A 20517-nucleotide genomic window follows, 5' to 3' on the forward strand; every position below is an offset into this window, starting at 1 on the left:
AGAGAAACACTGGAGAGTCTGGGAAGTTTCAGGTGTGCTATGTTTTCCATTCTCCCCCAGAAATTTAAAAGAGTTTGGGAAGATGACGAAGTGATCTGTTCTCAGAAAAGCCTATTTTAGTAGGGAGGACCTCTGATGGAATTCAAGGGAACCTACAGTGGCCCCTGTGGTACTTCCCAACATCCTGGTGCTGTGACTGTAGGCTTGGCAGCAGAGATGGCAGCTTGGTATTTTCTCTGCTACTGCTCCTTTTTTTCGTGCTAGGAATGTTTACATAGGTCAATGTAAACCAGGTAGCATTAGCAAGCACAAGATTTATGGGCAAACTGACATGGATGTTGAAATAGTCATCTGTTTCAACTGGGATGTTCTCTAAGAAGTCTAAGAAGCTTGAACTGTAACCTTGGGACAGAGGCCATGTCTGCACTTGGCAGATACACACAAACACAAGTGAGCTTTGCCCACGTGGTCCTCCTTTTACTTTTCTCGAGAGCAACTGTGTGTGTGCTTAAAATACTGCATTTTTTTGTGTGTGTCAGATGAGGGAGGAATGTTACTTCATCTTGCTTTCTTTGTGTTTCTCTGAAAAATGCAACTAATTCATGCAGACTTGGTTGGTTGTTTTTTTTTCTATATTCTGAAGCACTAAGCATTCATTTTTTGAGGATGAAAATGAGCATTTGTAAGTTCCTAACTTTTAAAGCAAACTAAAAGAGGAGCTTTAATGAATTCAGTGTTGTGAAACAGATTAATTGAATTGTACAGAGAAATTGCTACAGAGTTTCTTAAAAGCAGGTCCTTCTTGCATTCATGTGAACTGTCATACATAAGTGGTGACTCTGGAGCAGCTGGATATGATGCTACTTTCTTGGTGTGTAAGTATGAGGAGCATGAAGCACGTAGAAAGTTCTTCCTAGACTGGAAAGACTACAGTAAGCTGACAGTGCTAAAGAAAGGTTTTACTGTGTTAGACCTGGATGAACAGTAGGACAGGCTAAAAGTCAAAGGGCATGCGTGTCTGGATGGTGCTGAAAAGCTGATAGATACTCAGATAGCAGTTCTCGTAGAGTGCAGTACGTGACTTGGCTCCAGATCAAAAGCAGTATACTGTGCTAACGTGTGTCTATCCAAAGCAGCATACCTGATGTCTGTGCTCATTTACATGTTTACCTCTCTCTGTGTAAAAAACCTGTGCTGTTTCAGGCTGTAGTTCATAACCTGTAATACTGCATTCATTCATAGTGTCTGGACTAGTGTGGGCACAGAAGTACATATCTCTAAGTGGCTGAAGCATACACTGCAGCATTTCTGCTGCTGGCTTGTTGTCTTTATGCCAGTTAAGGATAGACTAAGATTTTTGGTTCAGCATCAAGTTAGCTGATACAAAGTTTAACCTATGAAATTCATGTTTTAAAAATGAATTTACCAGAGGAGACAGCGTATTCTGTTGCAGTTTCTGATCAGTGTTTCTGACCTGCCATTACCATCACTAAAGCTGCTCTAGTGTTGTCTGACAGGAGCTTGGATTAAAAATCAGCTGGATTAACATGCTCCTAATATGGCTACACAGCACAAATGTGACTAACACCTAGCATGGACACGTTTGTCAGTATGTTTCTTCTACCATAGATCTCAATAGCAATGATTAGTGGAACAGCAGTCTGGGACAACTGACCAGCTGTCCTGGACAGACTTCCTCAGTGAACACAGAAGACGGATGTTGCTGTGACCTGAGTCCATCCATTCTAGCCATACCAGAAAGGCACAGTAACACCCTCAAGTGCAGCCTTTCTCAGCCAGGGTTCTTCTGGAAGTGTTCACAAAGTAGCTGTAACTTAAGGCAAACATTCTCAGAGTTTGAACTGTATAAAGACAAATTTAAAATAATTAAGGGGGGAGAAAAAAAAAAAGCTTTCAGAAAAAACTGCGAAAAAACATCACAGACTTGAAACACCTTTGCCAGCTTTTTCTTCCACCTTAACAAAAGCGTAAAATGTCATCAGCTTGCTGCCATGGAAGGGAACACCCCTAAGGTGTGTCAGGATTTTTGCACCTAGTGTTTTGTGATCTCTTGTGCTTGTCTTACCTGACAAACTTGTCTGGTATTGTCACTGAGCTGATCCAAATCTTTGATAGAAACCTTCCTTTTTGGGGGGTGGAGAGGGAGTGGGGGTGATTTGCTACCAAAAAAATAAATTCTGTTAATTTTAATGCCATCAGAGAAACACTGGAGGAGTTGGAAGCATGGGATGAGAAGATTAATCTCCCTTTTCTGTGGAAAGAAGCTGTTGCATCAGCATAATTGTATCATGTCAGCTGTGCTGACACAGCTGGTCTTTGAACAGCATTGTAAATTTTTTCCTTGATGTGATACTGGCTGGGACAGGGGAAGACTTTCTGAAGGAAGAAATCTACTTTAGTATACATGAATGTTAAGGTCTGCAGATGGACCATTTGTTGAGAAACTGCTTTTGTTGAGAAACTACTTACTTCCAAATGAATGGGAAAATTACACTTTTGTATTTATAGTATTCAAAGAGTTGGGTGGAAAACACTAAAATCTTTGGGAAGAAGTGCTCTGATTTGTCTTGCAAGGCACATCACTCATTTTGATTGGATACCTCTGATATTCCTCACCCCATCAAAGAAAGCAAGAGATGATAAACTACATTCTTGTAATCCAAGTTACTGAATACCCTTTGTTTTGGAATCATGCAGAACATTTAAATTACTTAATGCATTTTTCACTGTTCACAGAAGGCATTCTCATTACACCTGCTTTTGCACGTTTGCTCATTGACTTTGATTTCTGCAAGAAGGGGTCAAAGCAGGCTGTTTCCCTTTCACATTATATTGTTTATGTCTTACATTGTATATGTTCGTTCTTCTTAAAACCTGATGTGAAGGGGATACTTGTAACCACATCAAAACTGTCTGTTTCTGATTCACCTGCCATTTCAAAATGTTTTGTTGATAGATTAAGTGATCTCTGTGATGATTAAATTTTAATTCTGTTATTAACAAGTGATTTAAAGAAGACTGGCCTGTATTTAGGCATGCTTTGCTTTCAGCAAATGGTATCCTACAAATGATTTTCTTCATATCTAAAAAAAAAAAGGAAATCAGTGTTTGGTACCCTTGGGGCTTATTAATGGTAACATTAGGCTGCATACAGATACACAGGAAAGAAAGTTATAATGAAAACTGTCTTCTCCTTCATTTTTGTTTCCTTTATCACCTCTTCCTTTGTAAATATTTTAATATAGCTGCAGAGCAAGGGTAAAATTATGTTTCTGAATAATAGCGTTTGAACTGTGGGTGTTAACTTTAAAGCTCAAAATAAAGAAAATGCCTAATCAGGATGTTTTTATTTCTGACTTTCTTACCAGTATAGATCTTGATTTAGCACATTTTGGTTCCCTGGGGCAACTTGAGCTCATTGGCTGACTTATTGTAGAGGTTGTTCTTGACCCCTTAGTAGTTTGTCTTCTTCTTATGGTTAAGTCAGTGGGTATAATGTTCATTTTCATAAGCCACTAAGGGCGATATATGCCTGCAGATATTGTTTCATGCACTGTGTTCTTTTCCCACTGCTGCTTAACAGTCAAGTTAGGATGTTACCTTGATTACTTAGAAAATACAACCATGGTTGGCTTAGCTTTCTTTCAGACCTCAGGGGAACTTACTTTCCATAAAATTAACCTATACTGTTAATGGAAGAACAGGGTCTACAGTGAATGTCATAATTACATTTGTAACAGTTAACTCATAACAGTCATCAGAAGACACGTGACTAGATGGAGACGGGCAAGTACCCTTTTTTTCTTTTTTCTTTTTCTTTCTTTCATGACATTACTTTGACCAAAAGGCTCTTTCAGTGCATGCTACTAAAAGAAGCACTTTTACACTCCAGAATCTCAGTGACTGGCAAGTCCCCATCTTTTTCTGTTTGACAATTATATTTTTATAAATAGCATTGCAGAGTGACTTTAAAGGCAGTAAACTGGATTACTAGGGGCCAGTCTGAAACTAAAGACAGCCACTGAAAGTATCTTCCTTTCTGTTTAAACTGGTAGACTCACAATGTGAAGTGACTTCTGCATTATTCCCTTCACTTTTTGCTTTCATGTTATGAACTGGAAACTCTTATTTCATGATCACTGTGCCCCAAACGGTCTTTAATAAAGAAATTAAATTTTATTTATTTGTGTTTCAGAACTTATTTGTAAACATTCAGGGAATTTTAATATGAAGTTTGTAAGAATTCTACTAGGCTTTTGACACTGAAATGGTAGCTTTTGGTTGCTGTTGAGACTTCAAAATTTATTAACAAATAAAGATTATCATCTGCAAAAGAAATTTGTGTAAGAGGTTATGTTTCTAATGCTTTTGCATTTCAGCTGGTGATGGTTTGAATTTATGACACCCAGTCCTGTGCCTTAGGGCTTGCTATTCTGTAACTTTTTTCAGATGCATCAACTAAGCGTTGCCTAATTTGTTATGAAATTGAAAGAAAAGTTATTCAATAATTCTGACCAAGTTCTGCTGCTAACATCTGTTTCCAATAAAGTACTGGTAATATGATAAGAATTTGACAGAATTGTGTGATTACTGGTTTCTACCAACCATTATAATGATGGTCAACCAAAGATGGCTTTACCTTCGAGAGAGTGATTTGTATGTATGCGGTGTTAAGTTCAAATGGCAGAGCAATCTAATGCTGGGTAGCACGTGAAGGTAAGAAAGGTAAGGTCTGTTGGGTTTGAAGCGTGTTATTCACAAACTGCTAAATTTATAACTCCTACATTATCACTTCTAAAGTTTATCACGAAGTGTGTTTATAATTAAGGCAATTGGTTGAGCATTTACTGCTGAAATAAAGGCGACTACTTGTTACAGACAAAGCATGTATTCTTAGCTTTTTTTAATCAGTATTTTTAATGCATAAATCATGGTTCTTAAAAGAAAGATGTTGCCTTCTTTGGCAGGTGTGGGATGCATTCTGGAAGTGGAGGGTGTTAGATGGCCCTGTTTTGAGTCAGAGTGATGGTTGGCTGGTGCCCCACCATAGGTTAAAGCCACACTTTGCTTACTCTATGTTGTTAAAGTCAGGTGAGATCTGCTCAGAACTTTTGTCTTTTTCCTGATTTCCACATGAATTTTCTTCTCTTCCACCTACCTCCTCTCTTATCCCTGGTGCTTGTGCTAGGCAAAAGGGAGCTCTCCAGCAGGCAGGAGAGAAAAAGTAAGTAAAGTGAGAGGGGTGAAGCTGGCAAAGCCTCCTTGAGAGATTGAAGTTCTGTTTTACACAGCTTCTCTTTCTCTGCATCTGTGAAAATTGTGGGGACTTGTTTGAATTATGGGGACTTGTTTGAATTACATTTTTGATCTTCATGTATATGAAGTGTGCATATTAGAGGAAGAGTATGTACTGCACCTTACTCTGATTTGGTATTTTTTATGACTGACTTAGCTGCTGTGTGTTAGGAACTTCAGTGAAGATGAGAACCCAGCCATGGTGATCTCTTCACTGAGGGACCTTCTGCTTGCAGATTTTTCAGCAGGATTTGTTTCACCTGTATTTTGTTATTCTGCATGCCAGCTTCCTAAGGAAAAGCAATTTCTCTGAGGTCAGGGTATGCCTGTGAGTAGCTAATGAGATGTAACTGGTACACTGTAAGAACTCACCCTTCCTTAACTGCTGTACCTTGTGCTCATGTACTGTAGGGTTATGCTTCATCTCTGGTATGGACAGCCTTGATAGGGAAATACATGTTCAGAGGTGGAACAATGAATTTAAAAAACTTGCTGCAGAAGATAAGTGGTCAGGAGCCTCAGCGTTTTCAGACAAAAGTGAGCATTATGTTCTTGAGAATTTCTTTCCCATGGTTACACCCTGCTTCCAAACATGTGGAAACCTGCCTCTGCTGATTGAAGGTGAAGAAAACAATTTTTACTGGTATTACATATATATACACATATTAAAATGGAGTTGGTTATTTGAGGGAGATGTGTATATATAAAATATATGTACATATCTCTATAATTAAAGAATTCATGTGCTTATATATGTAGAGCTATTTTTTTTATATACAGGGATTATATGTATGGATCTCTCTCAGAGAACCTCAATGTATACAGACACATACACAGAGGAGTTCTTTGATTATGTATGTTTGCAAACAGTGCCCTAGTGCAGTTGGATATTTTCAGCTAGGAAAAAGTGTGGATTTATTATTTTTTTAATCTCCATGTTTACCAACAATCAGAAGGCATTTGTTTGTTTAGTAACTTGCATGAATGTCTTCTTGCTGATGATACAAGCATGAACTGATAGCCTCTGTATAGCTTTTTATGAAATGCTTGTGCCTATGAGCTATGATGAACTTGAATCTTGATCTTATACTAAACTGAGGCTGTATCAGTTTTATTGACAAGAATGGGTGCCTCAAATGCTAAACTAGCGTGTACAAAATGTTTGTTGTTTACGTGGGTCTTTTTATGCATTCCCAGCATTAACTGGATGCCAAATATGTCCTTTGGAGCAGAACTCATCAGAGCTTCTGGTCAATCATTCTTTATTTATCTGTACTATTAGGCAGATTCACATTAAAACATTTTAACTTTGACTTCCAGTTGTTGAATATTGTCATTGAAAATATAATTAGTCACTGAAACTCCAGCTGTCCCTTCCGATCTCAGCCATTCTGTGATTGTGTAAGTCTACGTTATCCTGCAGAAATTCTTTCAAGTCTGTAGTTATTTGCTTCCATGTGTACCTTTTAAGAATCTTCCTTTTTTGTTGACCTTGGATCTACAGAGGAACCAGAGCAGCTTGAGTTTTGTGACTGTGCAGACTTTGACTGGGATTAGGTTATTAATTTCTTATGTTGGGAAGTTAACTGTGTGGTGTGTGGGTTTTATTTTGTGTGGGGTTTTTTTTGTTTTTGTTTTTTTTTTTTCCAAAAATTGCATTCATGCCTCAGCTAACATTACCAGTGTCAGGCATGCTTTATTTTTCTATTTGCTTGTGATTATCTCTTGTCTCTATTGTCTCTGCTGTAGGGAACTCTATAGAAACTATTATCTCAAGCTGGGGGCCATCATATTGGGTAATTCCCGTGAAGCTGCTTGAGTGGAATAAGTGCATACAATTAGAGAAAAAGAGAGAGGTGAGATCTTTAGCATTTTCCAGGTGTGCTTTCTCGGATCTGCAAAGCCTTCACTTGGTAGTTCCATACATGTGTTGTAAAGTAACTGTGCCGTTTGGAGGCTGTTGAAGTGAGGTGAGTCTTGGTAAGATGCTCTTTGAGATGGTTTTTCATGTGAACTATGTGGTTTACTCAGTGAATAGGTACGGTATTACTAGAAGAGGGAGTACTAACACTAACATGAGTTGAAGGAGAAAGTATCGGCCATTTACATGTGGCTGTATATATCTGCCATCTCTTGAAGAAACTTTGCATTCAAAATCCCTTTCCTCTCTCTGCCTTGAGCTCTTTTTGTATAAACTGGATACAGGCTGCTAGGAATTAAGGCTATGATATGGCCCATTTATATGATATCAGCATTTTTAGTCACTGCTTCAACCGTTGCTATATTGTTTGCATATTTGAGTGATTGCAACAGCCACATTGCTAAACTGTATTTTTTCCCAGTAATATGGACTGTAACTTTTTGTTCCTTAAACTGTTTTTGAAGGAATGTTATTTCTGTGTGTACCTACAGTAACTGGGCTTTGCTTTCAATTGTTTTGTTGCGGTTTTTTTTCTTTGGAGTGTCAGTCATTTTAGGGAAGCTATAATGCATGTCTTTGAATGGAACAAAATGAAATAGGTTAAATTAGACCCTAACAAATATTTAGCAAATGTTATTAATAAATATTTGGGCAGGGCTGTACAATGCAGACCACAAATGAGAATCAAAACCTATAAAATTTTGTCAGCATTGCAAGAAAATATTCCCAGTTAAATATTTTATAGTCTTTATTCTTGCTGCTTTTTTATTTTTTTTAATTTATTTTTTTTAATTGTTCTCCCTTCAGGTTTGTTTAAAACTTAGTTTAAACAAAGAAATTTAAAAGCAAGACCAGTTGACACCATTGTGGATCTGTTACCTTGGTGTCTGTATCTTTCTACCCTCAAAAAGTTACATATTTGGCTATGAGCTTTTTTCTTAATTCCAGTATCTGAAGGGGGCCTACAGGGATGCTGGTGAGGGACTCTTCATTAGGGACTGTAGTGACAGGACAAGGGGTAATGGGTTGAAACTTAAACAGCAGAGGTTTAGACTTGATATAAGGAAGAAATTCTTTACTGTTAGGGTGGTGAGGTACTGGAATGGGTTGCCCAGGGAGGTTGTGAATGCTCCATCCCTGGCAGTGTTCAAGACCAGGTTGGATGAAGCCTTTGGTGATATGGTTTAGTGTGAGGTGTCCCTGCCCATGGCAGGGGGGTTGGAACTAGATGATCTTAAGGTCCTTTCCAATCCTAACTATTCTATGATTCTATGAAGAAATTTCTTCCTATGTCCATGATCCTGTAGAGTGAGATCTTTTACATATAACTGAGCAGCTTATCTGCATGATGTCTCTGTATTTGCTCCTAAGGTGCCTGATATTTTGAAGATGATAACCAAGTCTGGAGGACATCTGATTAGTGTTAGATGTCATTAGCATAATTGCTTCTAATTAGCACGTGTTGCATTATGCTCCTGTTTCCTGTATTGGGGAAATTTGTTAGGAGCTGAGCAGATCATGTTGAGAGGAAATAGAGATGGATAGGAAGCCTTGAGATGATGCAGATAACTGACTTGCATAATTCAGCGTGTTATGGAATAAACAACTAACTGGGCTTATATTTTATAATACATGTCGCATTTTAGTCTAGCAGTTTATACTTCTGTTTGAGTAGAAAATTTTTGGGGGAAAAACCCTGAAGATGCCAAATCCAGACGTGGTTAGAAAGTAATACCATTGACAGATTTGCAGTCAGTTACACTAAGTCTTAACTGATGTTTTATTTAGTAGCATAGATGATGATTATCATTTTATAGCTAGTGTTTTTGTCAGAAAAGATTCAGTCCTTGATCATGACTAAGATGTGAACAAAGACATACTGTTTATTTGTTTCTTGGAGATAAGCTTGAGGATTTTCTTACCCCTCTGGAACTAGTTTCTCTGCATTATCAGTAAAGGTTATTGTATGGCTAATTACATGGCAGTTCAGGTTGATTTAAGAATACAAATGTTATTGCAGAAATAGAAGAGGCTTAGACCATTATTATTTTTAGTGTTCGCTAAATCTCCAGTGCTATGTTTTGTTTTTTTTTTACTGTGGTAAGTTCAAATGAGCAGGCTTGAAAAGGTTAGTTAGCCACTGGGGATAGTAAAAATAAAGTGGAAACTACGTTGTTTGTACTTCTTAGAATATTAAAAATGTGTTGGGTTTTTTTGATAGAGTGGAAAAAGAGGGAACAGCAAAAACTTGGAGTGAGTCTGTTTGTATCTGTCACCCCAGGGTGAGAAAGAGATGGCTTTTAAATTAATACATTTCAATGTGAGAAACCTAGAAGGTGTGCAAAAAAAAAAAAGAAGAAAAAAAAGTAGTTTCTAACTTCAGTTCTGTGTTTGATGTTAGCCAAAATGTAATTCAAGCAATTGTGTTCTGTAGCCACTGTATGACCTACCCAGCGGCAATCAGGTCCCCCCCTCCTTTTTTTTCTAAAGCTAATTGGCCCATGTTTAGCTTACTAAATGTCATCTGGATTGAGTAAAAAGCAAGTGACCTGCATTGAATTAGTGTAATTGTAATACAAACAGCACATCTCATAGTTTCAGTCTTACACAGGAAAAGAGAAAGTTGGAGAGATTTTTCAGTTTGATAAATAAAACTGAAGATACAGGGAGCCAAGTTTGACTCACAGTTCATTTTACCTTTTTACTGTCTTCTTTTAAAAAATAATCATTGGCATTTAAATTTTGTCTGTATGTTTTCTCTTCGGAACATTTTCCCTTCTGGAAGAATCTTCCTTAGGATGTATGTTATGCCAGTTCTTCAGTGCTATGAAGAACTGAAGTATCAGTTCCAGGGGTATATTTGAATTTTTGCATTGACTTTAATCTTATATTATTCACTTTGGTTTCAAAGGCGTGTTATTTTTTTAAATGTGAGACTAGTGTCATTGTGTAAGTAATGTTATGGTTTGGCAAGACTTTCCTTTTTGTTTGGTCATTCTAATGTTCAGATTTTACTTTGTGGTGCTTGCCACTGCTTATGTCTGCATCATGGCCTATGGAGTAGAAAGAAAAGTTTTGTTTGCCCTAGCAACTACGTTTCCTTACAGAAAAGCATGTAGATAACTTTTACTCTAATCTAGCAATGAAAATAAGGGGCTACAATGTAAATTATATTTTATGAAGCTATTAGGGAGAATATGGGAAATACTGGCTTGGCAGGGGCAGTAGCACTGCTCTCTGTACCTATATGGTAGCTGGGAAAGCATCAAAGAGTCTTGTATTCTCTCAATACCTTGGCTGTCAGTGGAGCAGAGACAAGGGAAGTTTTTCTTCTTTGCTTGAAGGTAGACAGAGCTTTAAGATGCAAGAACTTAGTACTCAGTTACTCTTTCTTAGACTAGAAATTCTGTAATTAACTGTAATTAAATATCTGGAATATTGTAATCTGTCAGTTTAATTTTAGTTCTTGGTTTGCACACTGCAAGCGAATGGGTCATTTTTATTTGTGCTGGTGGTTTGCTTTTGCTCTTACCTGTTCACCGGTTGCCATTGTAAATAGTGAAGCAGGAAGAAGGAAATGTTGTTGTGAGCATTGTTCTTTTGTGTTTCATGTTTTGTTCTGTAAGATGTGATCACTCTGTACTTTGGATGTCCCAGTGAGCTGTCAGCCACTGTAGGTTTTTAAATTCACTGCAAGCAGATTATTTTTATAGCAAGACTTTTCTAGATGTGGCATGACTAGTTTAAATTCCTACTTTGTGTTACCTGTAACCTCTCAAAGTATGGACTTTTAAATGTAAGTCCTTGCATAATCCACATAAAATCAGAAGCAGATTAGCTATTGCAGGGTGAGAGAGCAACCTGTGAAGGATGCACATGGTGTTTAACTTCATTTCATGAAGGACGCATTACACCCTTCCACTGAATTTTTCAGTTTTAGACATGGGGAAAAAGATGTCTTCTGAAACTGCATGACTTGCAGGAACACAGGATAAGTGGGAAGGTGGTAGTGGTGTAAAAGATCTTTGAAACATGCTCAAATTCTGATCATACAGTTCTGAAACTGTATTTGTCTATAATTTTTGGTAGAATATGACAAATTATGAAATTTCTTAGGTAGTTATTGGAAACTTACCTACTCTGTAACCTGAAAATTCGTTGTGAAATTTAAACTCAATAGTTGCTCTCTTTTGAACCATCTTCAGTTTACATCTCTCAAAGTCTGATGCCTAAAGCTGAACACAATACTGCTCCTGGAGGTCTAATGTATCCTGTCTAAAAAAAGAACTACTGCATATTTCCTAAATGCCTTCTGTCATTACTACTGTGTGTGGTTATAGCAGAGGTTTCACATTTAATGTCCATCAAGTTTACTACAGCTTTTTCTCACAAATATAAGTTACTTGCTCCTTGACTACTTTATTAGTAAATATAATTGCAAATGCAGTTTTTCCGCTTCATGTCTCAGTAAATGCTAATATGTTTCTGGATGTAATCACTGCCTCATTTTCTCAGAAACTGCAGAAAATACTGTGGGAAGAAGAAAAAAATTATTATTACAGTAAGCTTTATTGTTAGATTTTTCTTTGGGGAAAGTAAGTTCCTTAGTCTGGGTAACATAATTCAAACCGTATAGGCATTATGTCTATGAATTTTCAAGATACTGAATCAGGAGTAAAAGAAACTACAGTGAAAGGATACTAAGTCATTAGAGTATTCCCTGGATTCAGTCATGTAATGTGCACCTTCAGAATCATTTCATTGTTTTGTAACGCAAGAAACTAGTTGTTCAGATATAATGCTGAAATGTAAAGTTGTTCATGTTCAAGATTCTTAAGTTCTAGATCTCTCAGATTCTGTGGTAGGGGGGGATTTAAGTCATAGCAGGATGCTTCTGTTTGACAGAGGTACCAGCCTATAAGGATGCTGGGAAGGGACTCTTCATTAGGGACTAGTGATAGGACAAAGGGTAACGGGTTAAAACTTGAACAGGGGAAGTTTAGATTGGATATAAGGAAGAAATTCCTTACTGTAAGGGTGGTGAGGCACTGGAGTGGGTTGCCCAGAGAAGTTGTGAATGCTCCATCCCTGGCAGTGTTCAAGACCAGGTTGGACAGAGCCTTGGGTGGCATGGTTTAGTGTGAGGTGTCCCTGCCCATTGAAGTGGGGTTGGCACTAGATGATCTTAAGGTCCTTTTCAACCCTAACTATTCTTTGATTCTATGCTTCATGAAGACACCTTCTTCCTCTTTTGATTCCTGGACACCTGTGTGGCTGGGAAATACCCTTTAGGCAGTGAGTTGCCTGGCATTTGAGGAAAGATCTGTCATAATGTATAATTTGGTCTGAGAAACTTGTAGATGTTGGTGAAAGTTCTGCAGGGGCTATGGTAGAACCTTGATTTGGTTAGTGTTCTGAAGTAGCCCCATGTCACAGTTATGGTGATTTCCTCACAAAGAGGAGGTGTTGCCAACCACTATCAAAAAGTAATTTTCTCCTATACAACTATGTTTATAAACTATGAATTAATTTATGGTTCATTTAGGTTTTGTTTTTGGTGAATGAAGTTGTTTGAAACACTGTCTTAGTGTCTGAATGCTGCAGCTCCTTTCAGGTGTTTGAAACTCTTGTGTGTTTGTAAGACTTGCTGACTTTCATTGTCTAATTTTCTGATTGTGTTTTGTCTGTTTAGTTATGATTATTTTGGTGTGTTGTTTTGTTGTCCCTTGACACTGTAAAACTGTGGAGGCTTGAAATCATTGTGGATGTGAACTTTTAATATAACCTTTCAATAAAATACTAAGTAATTACACTGATTTGTACTTATATGGGACTATTTGCAAGTTGAAAAATTCTGTATATATCAGTTAAAAAAGAATAATTTAAGCCCTTTAGCTGCCTGATGTAGTTTAAGCATAAAATCTTGAGTAGCCTGAAATTATTTTTGCCTTATGTAAATGTCTTTGCTTTAAAGAAAATTTTTTAATTTCACTTATTTAAATCACCCTCCCCTTCCCACCCCCAAAAAACCCCAAAGAAACAAAACCCCAACACAGCCAAAGAACAGATAAAAAACCTTAATGAGATTGCAGATGTTGCCTTGCTTTATTTTGCATTTCTGTAGACTTTCAAAAGGCATTTGTTGCACTTGAAGATGTGTGATTGAAGTTGGAGGAGGAGATACTCCAGAGGATCAGATTGCTGGATGTCTGTTTTGTAACTTCACTGATGTCAGAGAGTTCATAACCTTGCAGGTGAAATGAGAACTTCAATGTTACTTTGCTAAACAAAAAGGAAATGGAAGGACAACGTTCAGCTGAATGGCAGAATTCAAGCATATTTTGTGCTAAAGAGCTGGGTTTAGGAAATCAAAGTAGTCCCACTGATTTGCATAGAAAACTTCAAGCTATTCAATTTTGAAGCAGAAGATAGAATATAGGGTCAAGATATTAGTTGAAAAATACACAGGGAAGAGTTCCCTCAGTCATAGGGAATTATTTAAATATCTTGGAAGAAAGCCTGGAGAAATAGTGATAGGTCTGCTAGACATGAAAGGAGAGAAGGAAGAAATAAGTAAGCAAAATAAGGCCATTCTGGATAACTGAAGTTCATTCTTTGCATACAACTCCATAAAGTCATTTGTTGTGCTGCTCCCAGATCTCTTTGGATAGTATAAGTGATAACTTTCGAGAGGTCAAGAAACTTTCAAAAATGAAACAAAGCAAAAACCTGGATAAGTTGGTAAATTACCTGGCAGTAGGACAGCATGCTGAGGTGACCTTTCTGGGAAAAGATTTGTTCTAGTAAGTATTTTTATTACCCATCTGAGAAAGGGTTTGATGATGAACAGACATAGGCAGATGACATGATCCTTTTAGATGAGTTAGCAGGGGGAACTTTTTCTTTGTCTTGCTAATTGGATAACAGCCAGTGCAATAAATTCTGCTACATAAATATACTAGTGCAGATTTGTCTCAGGATATGGTAGAACTTTAAACTTGTGCTATAAGATGGGATTGAAGAAATCAGTTGTATAAGTGAGCTTATTTAGAACCAATAAAAAACCCCCAACAGACTGAATGAACTTGTGGCCTGAAGATGCTGACTACTTCAAGCTGTTGTCACAGAACAAATTATCTGCAGCATTCTTTTGAAATTTAAAACAATTCTTTTAAAGGAAGTATCATAGAATTTCTCAAGTTGGAAGGGACTCATAAGGGTCATTGAGTCCAACTCGCACCTTTAGAAGGAAGAGGTTCAGAGGTGAATCTTGAGGTACAGTTCTGTTTGCATCATGGTGCTAACAAGGCAAGGGTTGATCCTTTTCAGTAGATTTACAGTTGCATTTACTGTTGCAAAATGTTTGAGATTACAATAGGTCAAGAATGTAAAGATAGCAATGCTGTCAAAATGTCATGAACTTACTAGCAATAATAAATATACAGGTCAATATAAAAGGCTTATCTTTCAGTAACCCATCTTTGCTGTTAACCATGTGATTATTTTTTCAATTATGTATCTTTTCTCTGTGTTTATTACTTTATTACTTTACATCTTATGTGAATCATACTTTGCTTTGAACAGCAAAGGTCATCATTCCCAGAGGGAAGCTTGTGACAGTGGATGGCTGTTGAACCAGTGGTAATGGTTGTGGGGTTTTTGGTTTTGTAGTGGGGTCACTTATTATTATTATTATTGTTACTACTATTATGATAGTGGTTTGGGTGTTTCTAGGGTTAATATGTGAGGTGTCTGTCATTTTATCCTAGATTTTTTATTTCTAATGTATGTAGTGTTGTGTATGTGATTTAAAAGAACTTGTTGAGGTGAGTGCGATAGAATTGCATGTTAAACATCACATATATTTCCTCATAATATTACAAAGTTTAACAAAAAGTTTTGTTGTAACAATATTGTAGTTCTGTATTAAAAAAAGGACAAAAACCCCAAACAAAAAGAAGCTCAACAAAGCAAAACCAATGTAGAACCTGCTAGTATCTTGCCCTTCTTCAGGCTGGTGTTTCATTTCTAGACAGCTGTTTATTTGTGTAATGGAATAATTAGTGGTGTTTCAATAGACTTTTTAAAGGCTGTTCAAGAAGGGAGGGAAGTTCTGTGACATGTGTCATGAAGAAGAGAAAAATGTCTTTCAGCTGATTCTTTCTTCTGAAGTTAATGAAATGTTACAATATTCAGTATTTAACTCCCCCAGCCCTTAAATAGGATTTTATACTCTACAATGTGTTACTGAATTTAAATGTATTCTAGAGTTTTTCCTCTGCAGTAGACTGGTAAACTAATAAGTAGTCTGATTGTGGCACAGAAACTACAGAGTCAAAACCTACCTGTGGATGTCTTGTATCCATACCCCCTGTATAAAAAAATTTCTCTCTGTATATATTAGCAATAGAGCTTCACATCATGGAAATGATGAAATCAACACAATAAATGTCTTTGCTTTTTCCTCCAGTAGCATTCATTGTACTGAGCAAATAATAACAATAAGAGTTGTATTTTTTATTTTCAGCTATTTATTACAAGTCATTCATTTCAACTAAGCAAGAGGGTAAGTTATTCAAGGAGCTAAAACCTAAAAGATGTAGTACCTCTACCAAATTACTGTTGATGATTTAATGTGTTGTGGGGTGTGTGAAATATAGATGTATTACCCTGACTGACAGGAAGAACTAGCTGCAAGGATTTTCTGATTAGGAAATTTCAATGTAGTATATGAGGGTCTCATTTTTCTTTTGGTGTTTCCTAATTCATCATCATCACCATAATTACATTTTCAAGCCAATAAAATTTTCATAAAAGAACTTTCACAAAAAAAAAAATTTCAGCCTGGACTTCATTTAGGATGCTAGGCCCTTTAAGAATAATAAAAAGAAAATTCTGTGCTAACTTGCACAGTTCTGCTCTCATGATCCTCAGTTCAGTATTTATCTTAACTGTAACTGCTGCTTATTGGGCAGGTAAGTGCTTCCAGGCAACAGTAATGGTAGAAACTGTGTTAGATTGTATAATGTCCAATTCAGAAGTGATCACTGAAAGCTACTCTGGATGATGTATTCCTGCTCCTCCCCCCCTTGTTCTATCATGTATATACTGTAGTCTGCTTTGGATTCTGATTTCACACAGGGTAGGACTTACCTCAGAGCAGTGCATGAAAGGTGATTTGAAGTAGACTTGGGCTCAAAGGTCAGAGGTGGAAGAGCCAGTTCAGACAAATTTGGAATGGACTCTGTTACAGGCAGGTGAAGACAAACACTGATTCAGCTGCCATGGTTGCTCAGGCCTGAGTTCTGACACCTTGCAGCTTAGAGATACTTAATTTTGTGTTTTGTTTTTATAGAGGATGATTGAATGGTTAAAACTGAAAACTGAGTCATACAATCTAGCACCTTGGCTTTATATTTTATGTGTTACTCAAGTAAGGTGTGCCAGCCTTTCAGATACCTAAGGAAATGTGGAAGGTGATGTTGAAGGTGGCAGAGGCAGAATTAGCCCCAGGTCTTTTATTGTTTGTCAGAGCTTGCCTGCTTTAACTATTTCCTCCTAATGTTTCCTGCAGTTTTTGCCAGTTCATTCCATGTAAATGGGTGGATGGTAGCTTATATTTGGCCTTTCTTTTAAGCAACAGTTGCCTGACACTGGCTGTATGAGCATTGTCATTTGCTCTACCGTGGGAGCAGAACTAATAACAATAGCTGTGGAAGACTTCTAGAGAAAATTAAAAGTAGAGTGGAGGCAAAAAATTGCTACAAGTAGTAGTTTGGGAGAATAGAGGGACTGGAGAAATAAAGGGTAATATGAAAGAACCATGAAAAAAAAGTCTTTTAAGTTTCCTGCTTCTCTTGATACCTATGGAACAGAGTGACTGAAATGGCTGTTTTATTTTAAAATAGGACAGAGTTATTTTAGGATAGAAAATATGTATTTGACAAGAAATGGACACAAAACTGAGGAATAAGTTCCTGTCAGATAAGCATTTTTTTGATTTTATTCCTGGAGATTTGGGACTAGCTTTATAATTCTTCAGTGATTGCATTGCAAGCTTCTTGGAAGGAAACAAGCAATTGGAAGCTAAAAAAGACTATTTTGAAAGAGAGAGAGGGGGCTTGACTTTTACACAGAGAAATATGCAAGCAAAATTGAGGAAGTAGAAGGGGAATATGGAATTGAAAACCAGCATTTCACGGTAGTTAGTGAAAGGGAGTACTGGGAGCTGAAGAGGTGCGTACTTGTAGTACGTGGCATAGTTAAGTTGGACTAAACATTTGGAATAAGTGGCTTCTATGTTCTCTTGTACTACAAAAATGCATCTAAGTTTTGGATTTTCATCTACAGCTCATGTCACATATCAAGATTTTAAAAAGTCTATGATTTAAGCATTAAATAAATATACATGTTTCTGAAGTAGGTATCTTCAGCAAACATACAAAGGATATATGTGAATTTAGGACCCAACTCTGGCTCTTGAATATCCTTTTATGACTTTTACTGCCTGCCATAAAAGAATGATTCATGAATTCCCCCTTTCTTCTTATTGTCCTTTGTGAATTATAAAGTCGCTTCTTTGCTGTGGTTCTTAACTGCTGTGTAGTCGATGGAAAATAATTGGCAAAGGCAAATAGTTTTCCCAGAACACTGGAGCTGAGTAGGACTCTGAAACTAAGCTTTGATGACAGGTCAATGTTTATTGTCAAACAGGAGGTACACATTTTGACACCACCTAAACAGAAGTTACTAGAGCTGTGTGTTTTCAATAGCTACTGCAGAGCTGGTTGTTAAGGGTAGCTAAAGATAAGATCAAAAGTCATCAGTTCAAAGTTCAGAAGAGATCATTACTTTCAAGGCCAGAAACAGCTGAATTTGTTAGCTACTGCTTTATATCAGAAGCACTTCATTGGTACTGCAATTAATCTTGTATCACAGTGAAGCAGGTATGGCAAATTACACAGTACTAGAGTGCCACATGTCCTGTCTCTGTTCATATACCAGTTTGGCACAGTTGCTCATTGAAAATACAAAGTGGCTAGCATACATCTTTATTAAACAAAATGCTCAGGTTTCTTGTAGTTCTTGTATTAAGCAGATAATGAAATGAGTTTTGTAAATGTGTAAGTATTTGAATTAAAGCAAACTATTCAGTACTGAAATAATTTTTAATTAAAATTATATTAAACAGGGTTGTTGCATCATTTTGCATAGTTCCACTTTCGTTCAGTGCATGAGAACAATTTTAGACTGATGGTTTGAGCTATTTAAACCAACTTTGAAGGCCAGCCAGACTTCTCAAGAAGTTATGGATAAAATCTCAGTGAGTTCCCTCTCCTTTCTCCCCATGTTTCAAACACCACTGAAGCTTCTGATGCCTCTGCTGTGTTAACAGTGTGCATAATCCCTCATTTCATTTTTCCCCTTTTCTGAGTAGGTATTTCTGACTGTGCTTGTAAAAAAAAAAAGAACTTTTGCTCCCTTTCACTTTGGAAAATGTGATTGAATTGAACGTTGTTTTAGAAGAATATCATTATTTCTGTGAAAAGACCTAGCTCTTAATAGTGTTGCTGTCATGTAAATCTTAAGCAATGATTACAGGAGTTCAGCATTCCCCATTATTTTACAGTAGTCTCTCACAATTCTGCTGCCTTTTTGTTTTCCTCCCACAAGTGCAAAGCTATAATTAGAGAAAAATCTGGGAAAAAATCGTAAAGAAAATAGCACAGCATATATGATGTTAAGTAGGACAAACATTTTATTTACATATAGTATGAATATTTTTCCTAGTTGAAATATCTGTCTGCATATGGTTCTTGACAATGTTATATAGGTAAAATGCTGCCTTTTCAATTCCAAGTAAATTCTAACTGCTAGTAGAAAAGTTACTTGATTATTTTATTTTTGTCATCTTTTAGTGTTGTCTTAGGTCTTTTTGCATACAGTCTTAAACCTGATTAAGGAAAGCACACTAAACCATATCCCCAAAGGCTTCATCCAACCTGGTCTTGAACACTGCCAGGGATGGAGCATTCACAACTTCCTTGGGCAACCCATTCCAATGCCTCACCGCCCTTACAGTAAAGAACTTATTCCCTATATCCAATTTAAACTTCCACTGTTTAAGTTTTAACCCGTTACCCCTTGTCCTGTCACTACAGTCGCTGATTAGAGTCCCTCTCCAGCATCCCTATAGCCCCCCTTCAGATACTGGAAGGCTGCTATGAGGTCTCCACGCAGCCTTCTCTTCTCCAGGCTGAACAGCTTCAACTTTCTCAGTCTGTCTTCATACGGGAGGTGCTCCATCCCCTGATCATCCTCGTGGCCCTCCTCTGGACTTGTTCTAACAGTTCCATGTCCTTTTTATGTTGAGGACACCAGAACTGCACACAATACTCCAAGTGAGGTCTCACAAGAGCAGAGTAGAGGGGCAGGATCACCTCCTTTGACCTGCTGGTCACACTCCTTTTGATGCAGCCCAGGATACAGTTGGCTCTTTGGGCTGTGAGCGCACAGTGAAGCTGGCTCATGTTCATTTTCTCATTGACCAACACCCCCAAGTCCTTCTCTGCAGGGCTGCTCTGAGTCTCTTCTCTGCCCAACCTGTAGCTGTGCCTGGGATTGCTCTGACCCAGGTGTAGGACCTTGCACTTGTCATACTTAATCTTCATGAGGTTGGCATCAGCCCACCTCACAAGTGTGTCAAGGTTCCTCTGGATGGCATTCCTTCCCTCCAGCATATCAACCGAACCACACAGCTTGATGTCATCGGCAAACTTGCTGAGGGCACACTCAATCCCACTGTCCATGTCAGCGACAAAGATGTTAAACAAGACCGGTCCCAACACTGATCCCTGAGGGACACCACTTGTTACTGATCTCCAGCCAGACATTGAACCGTTGACCACAACTCTTTGAGTGCAACCGTCCAGCCAGTTCTTTGTCCACTGAGTGGTCCACCTATCAAATTGATGATTATCCAATTTAGAGACAAGGATGTCGTGTGGTACAGTGTTGAATGCTGAAGTATGGATTTTTATGAATTACGAATGCAAAAAGAAATATTAATCATACCAAGTTTTCTAAGCAGTTCTCCTATAGAACTGAATACAGTTAAGGGAAAAGAAGCTGAACTTACTTGGCTTTTCACAGCAATTTTATATGTGTCTGTTTAAACAAGCAGTGCTCTCATCTCTGCTAAGAATTTCTGAAGAAAATCATCTCTCAAGATTGATAAACAGCAATAGATAAAATAACGAGTGATGTGCTCAATGGGGTAC

The 20517-nt window shown here is 37.5% G+C and overlaps 1 protein-coding gene across 1 annotated transcript in view; it reads left to right on the plus strand.

Moving 5' to 3' along the window:
* The window catches only part of STK3 (serine/threonine kinase 3), a 125074-nt gene that overhangs the window by 35483 nt on the left and 69074 nt on the right, over window positions 1-20517 (plus strand). The window lies entirely within an intron of this gene.

Source organism: Melopsittacus undulatus, chromosome 1 (assembly GCF_012275295.1).
Source record: "Melopsittacus undulatus isolate bMelUnd1 chromosome 1, bMelUnd1.mat.Z, whole genome shotgun sequence".
NCBI lineage: Eukaryota > Metazoa > Chordata > Aves > Psittaciformes > Psittaculidae > Melopsittacus > Melopsittacus undulatus.